This window comes from Armigeres subalbatus, chromosome 2 (assembly GCF_024139115.2).
Source record: "Armigeres subalbatus isolate Guangzhou_Male chromosome 2, GZ_Asu_2, whole genome shotgun sequence".
In the NCBI taxonomy this organism is placed as follows: Eukaryota; Metazoa; Arthropoda; class Insecta; order Diptera; family Culicidae; genus Armigeres; species Armigeres subalbatus.
The window spans coordinates 177,111,288-177,128,045 of NC_085140.1; the positions used below are offsets into that span (position 1 = coordinate 177,111,288).

The window sequence follows — 16,758 nt, forward strand, 5'->3', positions numbered from 1 at the left end:
GGGCATATTATACCGTCTTACCCAACATGTTTTTTACGTACACAATTTATTTAGAAAACAAATCGGTTCTTCAGAATGATTTTTCATTTTTTACAGTTTTATTCTCACATTTTTCCTATTAATTAAGTAAACTTCGTTTATATATACAAATGATCACAATTTAAATTCCCATACAAAATATAGATATAATTGGATTGGATCTTGACTGATTGATCGGATTTGACTGGATCTTGACTGAATCTGGACTGACTTGATCTGACCTGGATCTGATCTGACTGATCTGGATCGATTTGACTGATCGATCTGGACTGGACCTGACTGGATTTGACTGATCTGATCGATCTTTGACTGGATTTGATCGGACTCGATTGACTTGATCGACCTGGACTGACCTGACTCGACTGACTTGGACTGACTTGACTGGACTGACCTGGACTGACCTGACTGACTGGATCGGACTGGATCTGACTGAATTGATCTGGACTGACCTGACTGGATCTGATTCGACTTGGACTGATCGGACTGGATTGACTTGACTGGACTTGACCTGACTGATCTGGACTGATCTGGATCAATTTGACCTGGAAACTGGATCTGACTGACTGATCTGACTGGATCTGAACTTGACTGACCTGGAACGGATCTGGATCGACTGGACTTGATCTGACTGACTGACTGGATCTGGACTGATCTGGACTGATCTGACTGGACTTGACTGGATCTGGACTGATCGGACTGGATCTGGACTGGATCTGGACTGACGATCTGACCGACTGGATCTGGACTGACCTGGACTGGATCGACTGATCTGACCTGACTGATCGACTGGACCGACTGACTGACCTGGACTGACCTGGACTGGATCTGGACTGACTTGACTGGACTGGACTGACCTGACTGACCTGGACTGGATCTGACTGGATCTGACTGACCTGGACTGGATCTGACTGACTTGACTGACTGACTGGATTGACTGGATCTTGACTGGATCTTGACTGACTGACTGGACTGGATCTGGACTGGATCTGACTGATCTGGACTGACCTGGACCGATCTGGATCGATCTGGACTGATCTGGACTGATCTGGACTGGATCGACCTGGACTGGACTGACCGATCGGACTGACCTTGACTGGATCTGGACTTGATCTGGACTGGATCTGGACTGACTCTGACTGGACTTGACTGACGGACTTGGATCTGACTGACCGACTGGACTGGATCTGGACTGGATCTGGACTGATCTGACTGACCTTGGACTGACCTGGACTGATCTGGACTGATCTGGACTGGATCTGGACTGATCTGACTGGATCTGGACTGGATCTGACTGGATCTGACTGATCTGACCGATCTGGACTGGATCTGGACTGGATCTGACTGGATCTGGACTGATCTGGAACGGATCTTGAAACTGGATCTGACGACTGGACTGATCTGGAATCTGGACTGATCGACATCTGGACTGACCTGGACTGACCTGACTTGGACCTGACTGGATCTGGACCTGACTGACCTGGACTGGATTTGACTGGATCTGACCGACCTGGACCGACCTGGACCGACTGGACTGGACCTGGACTGACCTGACTGATCTGGACTGACCTGGACCGATCTGGACCTGACTCTGGACCGACTGGACTGATCTGGACCTTGATGGACTGACCTGGACTGGATCTGGACTGATCTGACTGGATCTGACTGGATCTGGACTGACCTGGACTGGATCTGGACTGATCTGGACTGACCTGACTGGATCTGGACTGATCTGGACCGACTGACTGACTTGACTGGATCTGGACTGGATCTGACTGGATCTGAATTGACCTGACTGGATCTGGACTGGATCTGACCGATCTGGACCTGATCTTGACCGACTGGATCTGACTGACTGGACTGACCTGACCTGACTGACCTGGGACTGACCTGGACTGACTGACTGACCTTGACCTGACTGGATCTGGACTGACTGGACTGATCTGGACTGGATCTGACCGGACCTGGACTGGATCTGACTGACCTGGACTGGATCTGGACTGGATCTGGACTGACTGACTGGATCTGGACTGGATCTGGACTGACCTGGACTGGACTCTGACTGGACTGGACTGACCTGACTCAGACTGGATCTGGACCTGACTGGATCTGACCGATCTGGACTGGATCTGGACTGACCTTGACTGGACCTGACTGGATCTGACTGACCTGACCTGACTGGACTGGACTGGATCGATCTGGACTGACTTGGACTGGACCTGGATCTGACTGGATCTGGACTGACCTGACTGACCTGGACTGACCGGGACTTGACCGACTGGACCGATCTGGATCTGACTGGACCTGACCTGGGACTGATCTGGACTGGATCTGGACTGATCTGACTGACCTGACTGGACTGACCTGACCCTGACTGATCTGGACTGACTGGACTGACCTTGACTGGATCTGGACTGACCTGGACTGACCTGGACTGACCTTGGACTGGATCTTGGACTGACTTGGACTGACTGACTGACTCGACTGGACTGACTTGACTGGATCTGACTGATCTGACTGGATCTGGACTGGATCTGGACTGACCTGGACTGACCTGGACTGGATCTGACCGATCTGGACTGACTTGACCGATCTGGACTGACCTGGACTGATCTGGACCTGACCTGACCGACTTGGACCGACCTGACTCGACCGACTTGGACTGGATCTGGACTGACCTGGACTGACCTGACTGACCTGACCGGACCTGGACTGACCTGACCTGACCGACCTGGACTGACCTGACTGACCTGGACTGACCTGGACTGATCTGACTGACCTGGACTGGATCTGACCGATCTGACTGGACCTGGACTGATCTGGACTGGATCTGACTGACTTGACTGGATCTGACTGACCTGGACTGACTGGATCGACTTGACCGACTGGATCTGGACTGGACCTGGACTGGATTTGACCGATCTGGACTGACCTGGACTGGACCTGGACTGACCTGACTGACTGACTTGGACTGGACCTGGACTGGATCTCTGACCTGGATCTGGATCTGACTGGATCTGGACTGACTGGACCGACTTGACTGATCTGGACTGGATCTGACTGACCTGGACTGACTGGACCGATCTGGACTGGATCTGACTGACTGACTGATCTGGACTGACCTGGACCTCTGGACTGATCTGGACTGGATCTGGACTGATCTGGACTGGATCTGGACCGATCTTGACTGGACCTGACTGACTGGATCTGGACTGGATCTGACTGACTTGGACTGACCTGGACTGGATTTGGACTGGATCCTGACTGGATCTGGACCGATCGACCTGACTGGATCTGACTGGACCTGGACTGGATCTGGACCGACCTGGACTGACCTGGATCGACTGGATCTGGACTGATCTGACTGACCTGGACCTGACCTGGACTGGACTCGACCTTGACTGGACTGATCTGGACTGGACCTGACTGGATCTGGACTGGACTCTGACTGACTGGATCTGGATCTGGACTCCTGGATCTGGACTCTGACTGGATCTGGACTGACCTGGACTGATCTGGACTGACTGGACTGACTGACCTGACTGGACTGGACCTGAATTGACCTGGACTGACTGACTTGGACTGACTTGACCGACCTGGACCTGATCGACTGGACTCTGACTGGATCCACTGGATCTGGACTGGATCTGGACTGACCTGGACTGGATCTGGACTGACCTGGACTGATCCTTGACTGGATCTGGACTGGATTGACTGGACTGGACTGATCTGACTGACTTGGACTGATCTGGACTGACCTGACCTGATCTGACTGACCTGGACTGGATCTGACTGGATCTGACTGACCTGGACTGACCTGACCAGACTGGATCTGGACTGGATCTGGACTGGATCTGACTGGATCTGGACTGGATCTGGACTTGGACTGACCTGGACTGATCTGGACTGACCTGACTGACCTGGACTGATCTGACTGATCTGGACTGACCTGGACTGGATCTGGACTGGATCTGACTGGATCTGGACTGATCTGACTGGATCTGGACTGACCTGACTGACTGACCGATCTGACTGGACCTGGACTGACCTGACTGGACTGACTGGATCTGACTGGATCGGACTGACCTGGACTGACCTGGATCGACCTGACTGACCTGGACTGACCTGGACTGGATCTGGACTGACTTGACTGGACGGATCTGGACTGACTGACCTGACTGGATTTGGACTGGACTGACCTGGACCGACCTGGACTGGATCTGGACTGACCTGGACTGACTGACTGGATCGACTGACTGGACTGGACTGACTGACTGGACTGACCGGATCTGACTGACCTCTGACTGACCTGACTGGATCTGACTGGATTTGACTGACCTGACTGGATCTGGACTGATCTGGACTGGACCTGGACTGGCCTTGGACTGACCTGACTGACCTGGACCGGATCCTGACCTGGACTGGACTGACTGGACTGGATTGGACTGGACTGACCTGGACCGATCGGATCTGGACTGGATCTGGACTGGATCTGACTGACCTGACTGACCTGACTGATCTGACCGACTGACTGGATCTGACTGGACCGATCTGGACTGGACCTGACTGACCTGGACTGATCTGGACTGGATCTTGACTGACTGGATCGATCTGGACTGGATCTTGGACTGACCTGGAACGGATCTGACTGGATCTGACTGACCTGACTGACCTGACTGGACTTGGACCTGACCGACTGGATCTGGACTGACCTGGATGACTGACCTGGACTGATCTGGACCGACCTGACTGGATCTGACTGACCTGGACTGATCTGGACTGGATCTGGATCTGACTGGATCTGACTGGATCGGACTGAGATCTGACTGACTGGACTGGACCTGGACTCGACCTGGACTGACCTGACCGATCTGGACTGACCTGACTTGACCTGACTGGATCTGGACTGGATCTTGACTGACCTGACTGGACCTGGACTGATCTGGACTGACCTGACTGGATCTGGACTGACCTGGACCGACTTGACTGACCTTGACTGGATCTGGACTGACCTGGACTGGATCTGACTGGACTTGACCGACCTGGATCGGACTGGATCTGGACTGACCTGGACTGACCTGACCGGATCTGACTGACCTTGGACCTGGATCTGACTGGACTGACCGACTTGGACTCGACCTGGACTGACCTGGACTCGGACCTGGACCGACTGATCTGGATCGATCGACCGGACCTGACCTGGACCGACTGACTCGGATCCTGACCGATCGACTGACCTGACCGACTGACTGGACCTGGATCGACCTGACTGGACTGAATTCTGGACCTGGACTGACCGACTGGACTGATCGACTGACCTGGACTGACTGGACCGACTGACTGGACTGACTGACCTGACCGACTGGACCGATCTTGACTGACCTGACTGACTGGACTGGACTGACTGGATCTGACCGACCTGGACTGGATCTGGACTGACTTGGACTGACTTGGACCTGACCGATCTGACTGATCTGGACTGGACTTGGACTGACCTGGACTGGATCTGGACTGACCTGACTGGATCTGGACTGGATCTGGACTGACCTGACTGGATCTGGACTGACTGACTGATCTGGACCGACCTGGACTGGATCTGGACTGATCTGGACTGGATCTGGACTGGATCTGGACTGACTGACTGACCTGACCGGATCTGACTGGACCTGGACGACTGACTTGACTGACTGGACTGACTGGACTGACCTGACTGATCGACTGGACCTGACTGGATCTGACCTGACTGACCTGGACTGGATCTGACTGACTGGACCTGACTGGATCTGGACCGGATCTGACTGACTGGACTGACTGACTGGATCGACTGACCTGACCGACCTGACTGGATCTGGACTGACCTGGACTGGATCTGGACTGACTGACTGGACTGGACTGACCTGACTGGATCTGGACTGACCTGACCGACCTGGACTGGACTTGACGATCGGACTGACCTGACCGATCTGGACTGACCTGGACTGACCTGACCGACTGATCTGGACTGGATCTGGACTGGATCTGGACTGGATCGACTGACCTGACTGACCTGACCTGGACTGACTGACTGGATGACTCGATCTTGGACTGACTGGACTGACCTGACCGATCAACCGATCGATCTGACTGGACCTGACTGACCTGGACTTGGACTGACTCGATCGACTGACTCGACTGGATCTGGACTGATCTGGACTGGATCTGACTGGATCTGACTGACTCTGACTGGATCTGACCTGGACTGACTGACTGACTGATCTGACCGACTGGACTGGACTGACCTGACTGGATCTGGACTGGATCTGGACCGACCTGGACTGACCTGGACTGATCTGGACTGACCTGACTGGATCTGACCGATCTGACTGATCTGGACTGACCTGACTGACCTGACCTGGATCTGGACTGGACCTGACTGATCTGGACTGACCTGACTGACCTGGACTGGATCTGGACCGATCTGACTGATCTGGACTGACCTGACTGACTGACTGGATCTGGACTGGATCCTGGACTGACCTGACTGGATCTGGACTGGATCTGGACTGGATCTGGACTGACCTGGACTGGATCTGGACTGACTGACTGACTGACCTGACTGGATCTGGACCGATCGACTGACCTGGACTGACCTGACCGACTTGACTGACTGGACCGGATCTGGACTGACCTGACTGACTGGACTGACTGACTGGCCTGGACTGACTTTGACCGACCTGACTGATCTGGACTGACTCTGACTGACCTGGACTGATCTGGACTGGATCTGACCGACTGGACCGACCTGGACTGGATCTGGACTGACCTGGACTGGATCTGGACTGACCTGACTGGACCTGACCTGATCTGGACTGGATCGACTGACTGACCTGGACTGGATCTGGACTGACCTGGACTGGACCTGACTGATCTGGACTGACCTGGACTGGATCTGGACTGACCTGACTGATCTGACTGACCTGGACTGGATCTGGACTGGATCTGGACTGGACCTGGACTGGACTGGACTGGATCTGACTGGATCTGGACTGACCTGGACTGACCTGGACTGGACTCTGGACTGGATCCTGGACTGACTTGACCGACCTGACTGATCTGACTGGATCTGACTGATCTGGACTGACCTGGACTGGATCTGGACTGGACTGGACTGACCTGGACTGGATCTGGACTGGATCTGGACTGGACCTGACTGGACCTGACTGACCTGGACTGACCTGACCGATCTTGGACTGATCTGGACTGACCTTGGACTGACCTGACTGGATCTGGACTCTGACTGGATCTGACCGACTGACCGGACTGGACCGACCTGGACTGACTGACCCTGACTGACCTTGACTGGATCTGACCTGACCTGGATCTGACCTGGACTGACCTGACTGACCTGGACTGACTGACCGACCTGACCTGACTGGGATCTTGGACTGACCTGACTGATCTGACTGACCTGGACTGACCTGGACCGACCTGACCGATCTTGACTGGACCTGGACTGGATCTGGACTGGATCTGGACTGACCTGACCGATCTGACTGACTGACCGATCTGACTGGATCCTGGACTGATCTGGACTGGATCTGGACTGGATCTGGACTGACCTGGACTGACCTGGACTGGATCTGGACTGACCTGACTGGATCTGGACTGGATCTGACTGACCTGGACTGGATCTGACTGGATCTGGACTGACCTGGACTGGATCTGGACCGACCTGACTGATCTGGACCTGACCTGACTGACTGACTGATCCTGGACTGACCTGGACTGACCTGGACTGGATCCTGACTGACTCTGGACTGGATCTGGACCTGACCTGGACTGACCTGGACTGACCGACTGGATCGACCTGACCGACCTGGACTGGACCTGACTGGACCTGACCGACTGGACTGGACCGACCTGGAACGGATCTGGACCGACTTGACCGGACTGACCGACTGGATCGACTGACTCTGACTGACCTGACCGGATCTGGACTGACTTGACTGACCTTGACTGATCTGGACCGACTCTGGACTGACTGGACTGACTTGGACTGACTTGACTGGACCTGGACCGACCTGACCGATCTGACTGGATCTGACCGATCTGACTGGATCTGACCGACTGACTGACTGATCTGGACCGACCTGGACCGACTGACTGGATCGACCGACCTGGACTGACCTGGACTGACCTGACTGGATCTGACTGATCTGGACTGATCTGGACTGACCTGGACTGGACCTGACTGGATCTGGACTGACCTGGACTGACCTGGACTGACCTGACTGACCGACTGAGATCTGGACTGACCTGACTGACCTGACCTGACTGGATCGACCTGACTGACTGACCTGGACTGGATCTGGACTGACCTGGACTGGATCTGGACTGGATCTGGACTGACCTGACTGGATCGACTGGATCTGACCTGACTGGACTTGGACTGGATCTGACTGACCTGACCGATCTGGACTGGATCTGACTGACCTGGACTGGATCTGGACTGACCTGACTGGATCTGACCTGGACTTGGATCTGACTTGGACTGGATCTGGACTGACCTGGACTGACCTGACTGACCTGGACTGGATCTGGACTGGATCTGACTGATCTGGACTGACCTGACTGATCTGGACTGGACCTGGACTGGATCTGGACTGGACCTGGACTGGACTGGACTGGACCTGACTGACCTGGACTGGATCTGGACTGACCTGACTGACCTGGACTGACCTGGACTGACCTGGACTGGATCTGGACTGACTGGACTCGACTGGATCGACCGATCTGGACCGACCTGGACCGGACCTGACCGATCTGGACCTGACCGACCTGGACTGACCTGGATCTGGACTGGACTGGACCTGACTGGACCTGACTGGACTGGATCGACCTGACCGACCTGGACTCGACCTGACTGGATCTGACTGATCTGACTGACCTGACTGAATTTGACCGATCTGGACTGATCGACTGGATCTGGACCGGACTGACTGACCTGGACCTGGACCGGACTGACCTGGACTGGATCTGACTGACCTGGACTGGATCTGGACTGACCTGGACCGACCTGACTGACCTGGACTGGATCTGGACTGACCTGGACTGGATCTGACTGACCTGGACTGGATCTGGACTGACCTGGACCGATCTGACTGGATCTGGACTGACCTGGACTGGATCTGGACTGGACCTGGACTGATCTGGACTGACCTGGACTGGATCTGGACTGGACTTGACTGACCTGATCTGGACTGACTGGACTGACCTGGACTGATCTGGACTGACCTGACTGACCTGACTGACTGGATCTGACTGGATCTGGATCTGACTGGATCGACCTGGACTGACCTGACTGACCTGGACTGATCTGGACTGACTCTGACCGATCTGACTGATCTGACTGGATCTGGACTGATCTGGACTGACCTGGACTGATCTGGACTTGACCTGGATCGACTGGACTGGATCTGGACTGGATCTGGACTGACCTGGACTGACCTGACTGACCTGGACCGATCTGGACTGGATCTGGACTGACCTGGACTGACCTGGACTGGATCTGGACTGACCTGACTGATCTGACTGACTGGACTGGACCTGGACTGACTTGACCTGACTGGACTGACCGATCTGGACTGGATCGGACTGACCTGGACTGACCTGACTGACCTGGACTGGATCGACTGGATCTTGGACTGACCTGACTGACTGGACCGACTGACCGACCTGGACCGACCTGGACTGGACTGGACTGACTGGACTGGACTGACCTGACTGACTGGACTGGATCTGGACTGACTGACTGACCGATCTGACTGGATCTGGACTGACCTGACTGACTGGACCGACTTGACTGACCTGGACTGACCTGGACTGGATCTGGACTGACTCTGGACTGGATCTGACTGACTGACTGACTGGACTGGATCTGGACCGAATCTGGACTGGATCTTGACTGGACCGGGACTGGACCTGGACTGACTCTGGATCTAGGATCTTGGACTGGATCTGACCGATCTGGACCGACTGGACCAGACCTGACTGACTGACGGATCTGGACTTGGACCTGACCGATCTGACTCTGACCTTGACTGACCTGGACCGATCTGACTGGATCGACTGATTGACTGACTGACTGGACTGGATCTGGACTGACCTGGACTGACCTGGACTGGATCTGACTGACCTGGACTGGACCTGACTGATCTGACTGGATCTGACTGGACCTGGACTGGACTTGACTGGATCTTGGACTGACCTGACCGACCTGACCGGACTTGACTGACTGACCTGGACTGACCTGACTCGACCTGGACTGATCTGGACTGACCTGGACTGACCTGGACTGGATCTGGACTGACCTGGACTGGATCTGGACTGGATCTGGACTGACCTGACTGACTCTGGACTGGATCCTGGACCGACCTGACCTGATCTGGACTGACCTGACTGACCTGATCTGACTGGACCTGGACTGGATCTGGACTGGATCTGGACTGACCTGGACTGGATCTGGACTGACCTGGACTGGATCTGGACTGACCTGGACCGATCTGGACTGACCTGGACTGACCTGGACTGACCTGACTGATCTGACCTGACTGGACTCGACCTGACTGGATTGACCGACTGACTGGACTGGACTCTGACTGGATCTGGACTGACCTGACCGATCTGACTGGACGGATCTGGACTGGATCGACTGGACTGACTGGATCTGACCGACTGGACTGACCTGACTTGATCCTGGACTGACCTGGACTGATCTGGACCGACTGACTGACTGACCTGGACTGGATCTGACTGACCTGGACTGACCTGACTGGATCTGGACTGACCTGGACTGGATCTGGACTGACCTGGACTGGACTGGACTGACCTGGACTGACCTGGACTGGACCTGGACTGGATCTGGACTGGACTGGACTGGATCTGACTGGATCTGGACTGGACTGATCTGACTGACCTGGACTGACCTGACTGGACTGACTGGACTGGACCTGACTGGATCTGGACTGACCTGGACTGGACCTGGACCGACCTGACCGACTGGATCTTGACTGATCTGACCGACTGACCTGACTTGGACTGACCTTGACCGACTTGACCGACCTGGACTGACTGGACTGACCTGGACTGACCTGGACTGGATCTGACTGGATCTGGACTGACCTGACTGGACCTGACCTGGACTGGATCTGGACTGGACCTGACTGACCTTGACTCGACTCTGGACTGGACCTGGACTGGACCTTGGACTGGATCTGACTGACCTGACTGGATCTGACTGATCTGACTGACCTGGACTGGACCTGACCGATCTGGACTGACTGGACTGACTGGACTGGACTGATCTGGACTGACCTGGACCGACCTGACTGGACCTGGACTGACCTGGACTGACTGACTGGACTGACCTGGACTGGATCTGGACTGACCTGACTGATCTGGACTGGACTGACTGGATCTGGACTGACCTGGACTGGACCTGACTGGACCTGGACTGGATCTGGATCGATCTGGACCTGACGACCTGGACTGGATCTGACTGGACCTGGACTGACCTGACTGGATCTGGACTGATCTGGACTGGACCTGACTGACCTGACCGACTGGACTGACCTGGACCGGATCTGACCGACTGACTGGACCTGGATCTGACCTGATCTGACCTGGGACCTGGACTGGATCTGGACTGGATCTGGACTGACTCTGGACTGGATCTGGACTGACCTGGACTGGATCTGGACTGATCTGACCGATCTGGACTGACCTGACCGATCTGGATCTGGACTGACTGGACTGACCTGGACTGACCTGGACTGACTGGACTGACCGACTGAATTGACCTGACTGGACTGGATCTGGACTGGATCTGGACTGGATCTGGACTGACCTGACTGACCTGGACTGGATCTGGACTGACCTGGACTGGATCTGACTGGATCTGGACTGACCTGGACTGGACTCGACTGGACTGACCTGGACCGACCTGACTGATCTGATCTGGATCGACTGGACTGACCTGGATCGGATCTGACCGATCTGGATCTGACTGGACTGGAATGATCTGACTGACTGGACTGGATCTGGACTGACTGGATCGACCTGGACTGGACCTGACTGGATCTGGACTGACCTGACTGACCTGACTGACCTGGACTGGACTGGACTGGATCTGACCGACCTGGACTGGATCTGGACTGGACCTGACTGATCTGGACTGGATCTGGACTGACCTGGACTGACCTGACCGATCTGGACTGGATCTTGACTGGATCTGGACTGGATCTGACTGACTGGACTGGACTGACTGGACTGACCTGACTGACCTGGACTGATCTGGACTGACCTGGACTGACCTGACTCTGGACTGACCTGGACTGGATCTGGACAATTTGACTGGATCTGGACTGGATCTGGACTGACCTGACTGGATCTGGACTGACCTGGACCGATCTGACTGATCTGGACTGGATCTGGACTGACCTGACTGACTGGACTGACCTGACTGGACTCTGACTGGATCTGACTGATCTGGACTGACCTGGACTGGACTGACTGGATCTGGACTGACCTTGGACCGATCTGGACTGACTTGGACTGGATCTGGACTGGACCTGACTGACTTGGACTGATCTGACCGACCTGGACTGACCTGACTGGACTTGGACTGACCTTGACCGACCTGGACTGGATCTGGACTGGATCTGACTGACCTGGACTGACCTGGACTGGATCTGGACTGGATCTGGACTGACTTGGACTGACCTGGACTGGATCTGACTGACCTGGACTGATCTGACTGGATCTGGACTGATCTGGACTGGATCTGACCGACCTGACCTGGACCTGGACTGGACCTGGACTGACCTGGACTGACCTGGACTGACTGACCTGGATCTGACCTGGACTGACCTGGACTGGACCTGACTGGATCTGACCGGATCTGGACTGACTTGGACTGGATCTGGACTGGATCTGGACTGGATCTGGACTGACCTGACTGATCTGGACTGGACCTGGACTGGATCTGACTGATCCTTGACTGATCTGGACTGGACTGGACTGGACCTGGACCGATCCTGGACTGGACCTGACCGGACCTGGACTGACCTGACTGATCGACTGACTTGGACTGGATCTGACTGGACTGACTGGAACGGACCTGACTGACTGGACTGACTGGACTGACCTGACTGACTGGACTGGACCTGGGACTGACTTGGACCGATCTGGACTGACCTGACTGGATCTGGACTGATCTGGACTGACCTGACTGACCTGGACTGGATCTGGACTGACCTGGACTGGACTGACTGACTGGATCTGACTGGACTGGACTGACTGACCGACCTGACTGGACCTGACTGGACTGACTGGATCTGGACTGGATCTGGACTGGATCTGGACCTGACCGACTGACCTGGACTGGATCTGGACTGGATCTGGACTGACCGATCTGGACTGGATCTGACCGACTCTGACTGGATCTGGACTGACCTGGACTGACTGACTGACCTGATCTGGACTGACCTTGACTGGATCTGACTGACTTGGACTGACCTGGACTGGATCTTGACTGACTGGACCTGACCTGGACTGGGACTGACCTGGATCTGACTCTGGACTGGATCTGGACTGGACTGACCGGACTGACTGACTCTGACCGACTGGACTGACTGGATCTGACTGGACCTTGACTGGATCTGACTGGATTCTGGACTGGATCGATCGACTTGACTGGACTGGACCTGGACTGACTGACTGACTCTGGACTGACCTGGACTGATCTGACTGGATCTGGACTGGATCTTGGACCTGGATCTGGACTGGATCTCGACCGGACGGACCTGGAATCTGGACTGATCTGATCTGGACTGACTGACGGATCTGACCTGGACCGATCTGGACCGACCGACTGACTGGATCTGGACTGACCTGGACTGGACTGACCTGACTGACCTGACTGGATCTGGACTGGATCTGGACTGACCTTGGACTGGACCTGGACTGACCTGGACTGGGATCTGACTGGATCTGGACTGGACCTGGACTGGATCTGACTGGATCTGGACTGGACCTGACTGACCTGGAAATTGACTGACCTGACTGATCTGGACTGACCTGACTGACCTGACTGACTGACCTGGACTGGATCCTGGACTGGACCTGGACTGATCTGGACTGGACCTGGACTGACCTGGACTGACCTGGACTGACCTGGACTGGATCTGGACTGGACCTGGACCTGACTGATCTTGGATCGACTGGATCTGGACTGGACTGACCTGGACTGACTTGGACTGACCTGGACTGACTGACTGACTGACTGGATCTGACTGACTCTGACTGACCTGGACTGGATCTGGACTGGATCTGGAACGACCTGACTGACCTCTGGACTGGATCTTGACTGACCTGGACTGATCTGGACTGGATCTGGACTGGATCTGGACTGACCTGACTGGATCTGGACTGACCTGGACTGACCTGGACTGGACTGGACTGACCTGACTGATCTGGACTGATCTGGACTGGACCTGACTGACCTGGACTGACCTGGACTGACCTGGACTGACCTGACCGACCTGGACTGGACTGACCTGGACCGACCTGACCGGATCTGACCGACTGGACCGATCTGGACTGGACTGACTTGACCGACTCTGGACTGACCTGACCGACCTGGACTGACCTGGACTGACCTGGACTGACCTGGACTGGACTGGACTGACTGGACTGGATCTGGACCGACCCGACTGGATTGACTGACGACACTGGACCGACCTTGGACTGACCTGACTGACCTGACCGACTGACTGACCTGACTGACCTGACTGATCTGGACTGATCTGGACTGGACTGGACTGGATCTGGACTGACCTGGACTGACCTTGGACTGACCTGGACTGGACCTGGACTGGACCTGGACTGACCTGGACTGACCTGACTGGATCTGGACTGGACCTTGGACTGGATCTGGACTGACCTTGACTGGACCTGGACTGATCTGGACTGACCTGACCGACTGGACCGACTGGACTGACCTTGACTGACCTGGACTGACCTGGACTGACCTGACTGGACCTGACTGACTTGGACTGACTGGACCTGGACTGACCTGGACTGGATCCAATCTGGATCTGACCTGGACTGACCTGGACTGGACCGACCTGACTGACTCTGGACTGACCTGGACTGGATCTGGACTGGATCTGACTGACCTGGACTGACTCTGGACCGATCTGGACTGACCTGGACTGACCTGGACTGACCTGACTGGATCTGGACTGGATCTGACCGACTTGGACTGACCTGGACTGACCTGGACTGACCTGGACTGGACCTGACTGGATCTGGACTGACCTGGACTGGATCTGACCGATCTGGACTGGATCTGACCGACCTGACTGACTCTGACTGACTGGACCGACCTGGACTGGATCTGGACTGACCTGACTGACCTGACCGACCTGGACTGATCTGGACTGGATCTGACCGACCTGACTGACCTGGACTGGATCTGACTGATCTGGACTGGATCTGGACTGGACCTGACTGACCTGGACTGGATCTGGACTGGATCTGACTGACCTGGACTGACCTGGACTGGATCTGGACTGACCTGGACTGGATCTGACTGGACTTGGACTGACTGACTGGACTGACCTGGACTGGATCTGGACTGACTGGATCTGACTGGATCTGGACTGGACCTGGACTGGATCTGGACTGGACCTGACCGATCTGGACTGACCTGGACTGACCTGGACTGGATCTGACTGATCTGGACTGACCTGGACTGACCTGGACTGACCTGACTGACTGACCTGGACTGGATCTGGACTGACCTGGACTGGACCTGACCGACCTGACCGACCTGGACTGGACCTGGACTGACCTGGACTGACCTGGACTGGATCTGACTGGGATCTGACCTGGACTTGACTGGACCTGACCTGGATCGACTGATCTTGACTGGACTGGATCTGGACTGATCTGGACTGACCTGGACCGACCTGGACTGGATCTGGACTGACCTGACCTGACTGGATCTGGACTGACCTGACTGACCTTGGACTGGATCTGACTGATCTGACTGGATCTGGACTGATCTGACTGACCTTGACTGGATCTGGACTGACCTGGACTGGATCTGACTGACCTGACTGGATCTGGACTGGATCTGGACTGATCTGACTGACTGGACTGGATCTGGACTGACCTGGACTGACCTGGACTGACCTGACTGGATCTGGACTTGGACTCGACCTGGACTGGATCTGGACTGACCTGACTGGATCTGGACTGATCTGGACTGGATCTGGACCGACCTGGACTGACCTGACTGACTGACCTGACTGACCTGGACTGGATCTGGACTGACCTGGACTGACCTGACTGACCTGGACTGACCTGACTGGATCTGGACTGGATCTGGACTGGATCTGGACTGACCTGGACTGACCTGACTGGACCTGACCGATCTTGACTTGACCTGACTGACCTGGACTGACTTGACTGACTGACTGGATCTGACTGGATCTGGACTGACCTGGACTGGACCTTGGACTGACCTGGACTGGATCTGGACTGACCTGACTGACCTGGACTGACCTGGACTGGACCTGACTGACTAGGACTGGACTGACCTGGACTGATCTGACTGGATCTGACTGACTGGACTGGACTGACTGATCTGGACTGACTGGAATTGACCTGGACTGACCT

At 55.3% G+C, this 16,758-nt stretch overlaps 1 protein-coding gene across 5 annotated transcripts in view; it reads left to right on the forward strand.

Moving 5' to 3' along the window:
* The window catches only part of LOC134211266 (putative mediator of RNA polymerase II transcription subunit 15), a 194,527-nt gene that overhangs the window by 173,082 nt on the left and 4,687 nt on the right, over window positions 1-16,758 (forward strand). The gene's annotated exons all lie outside the window — the stretch shown is intronic.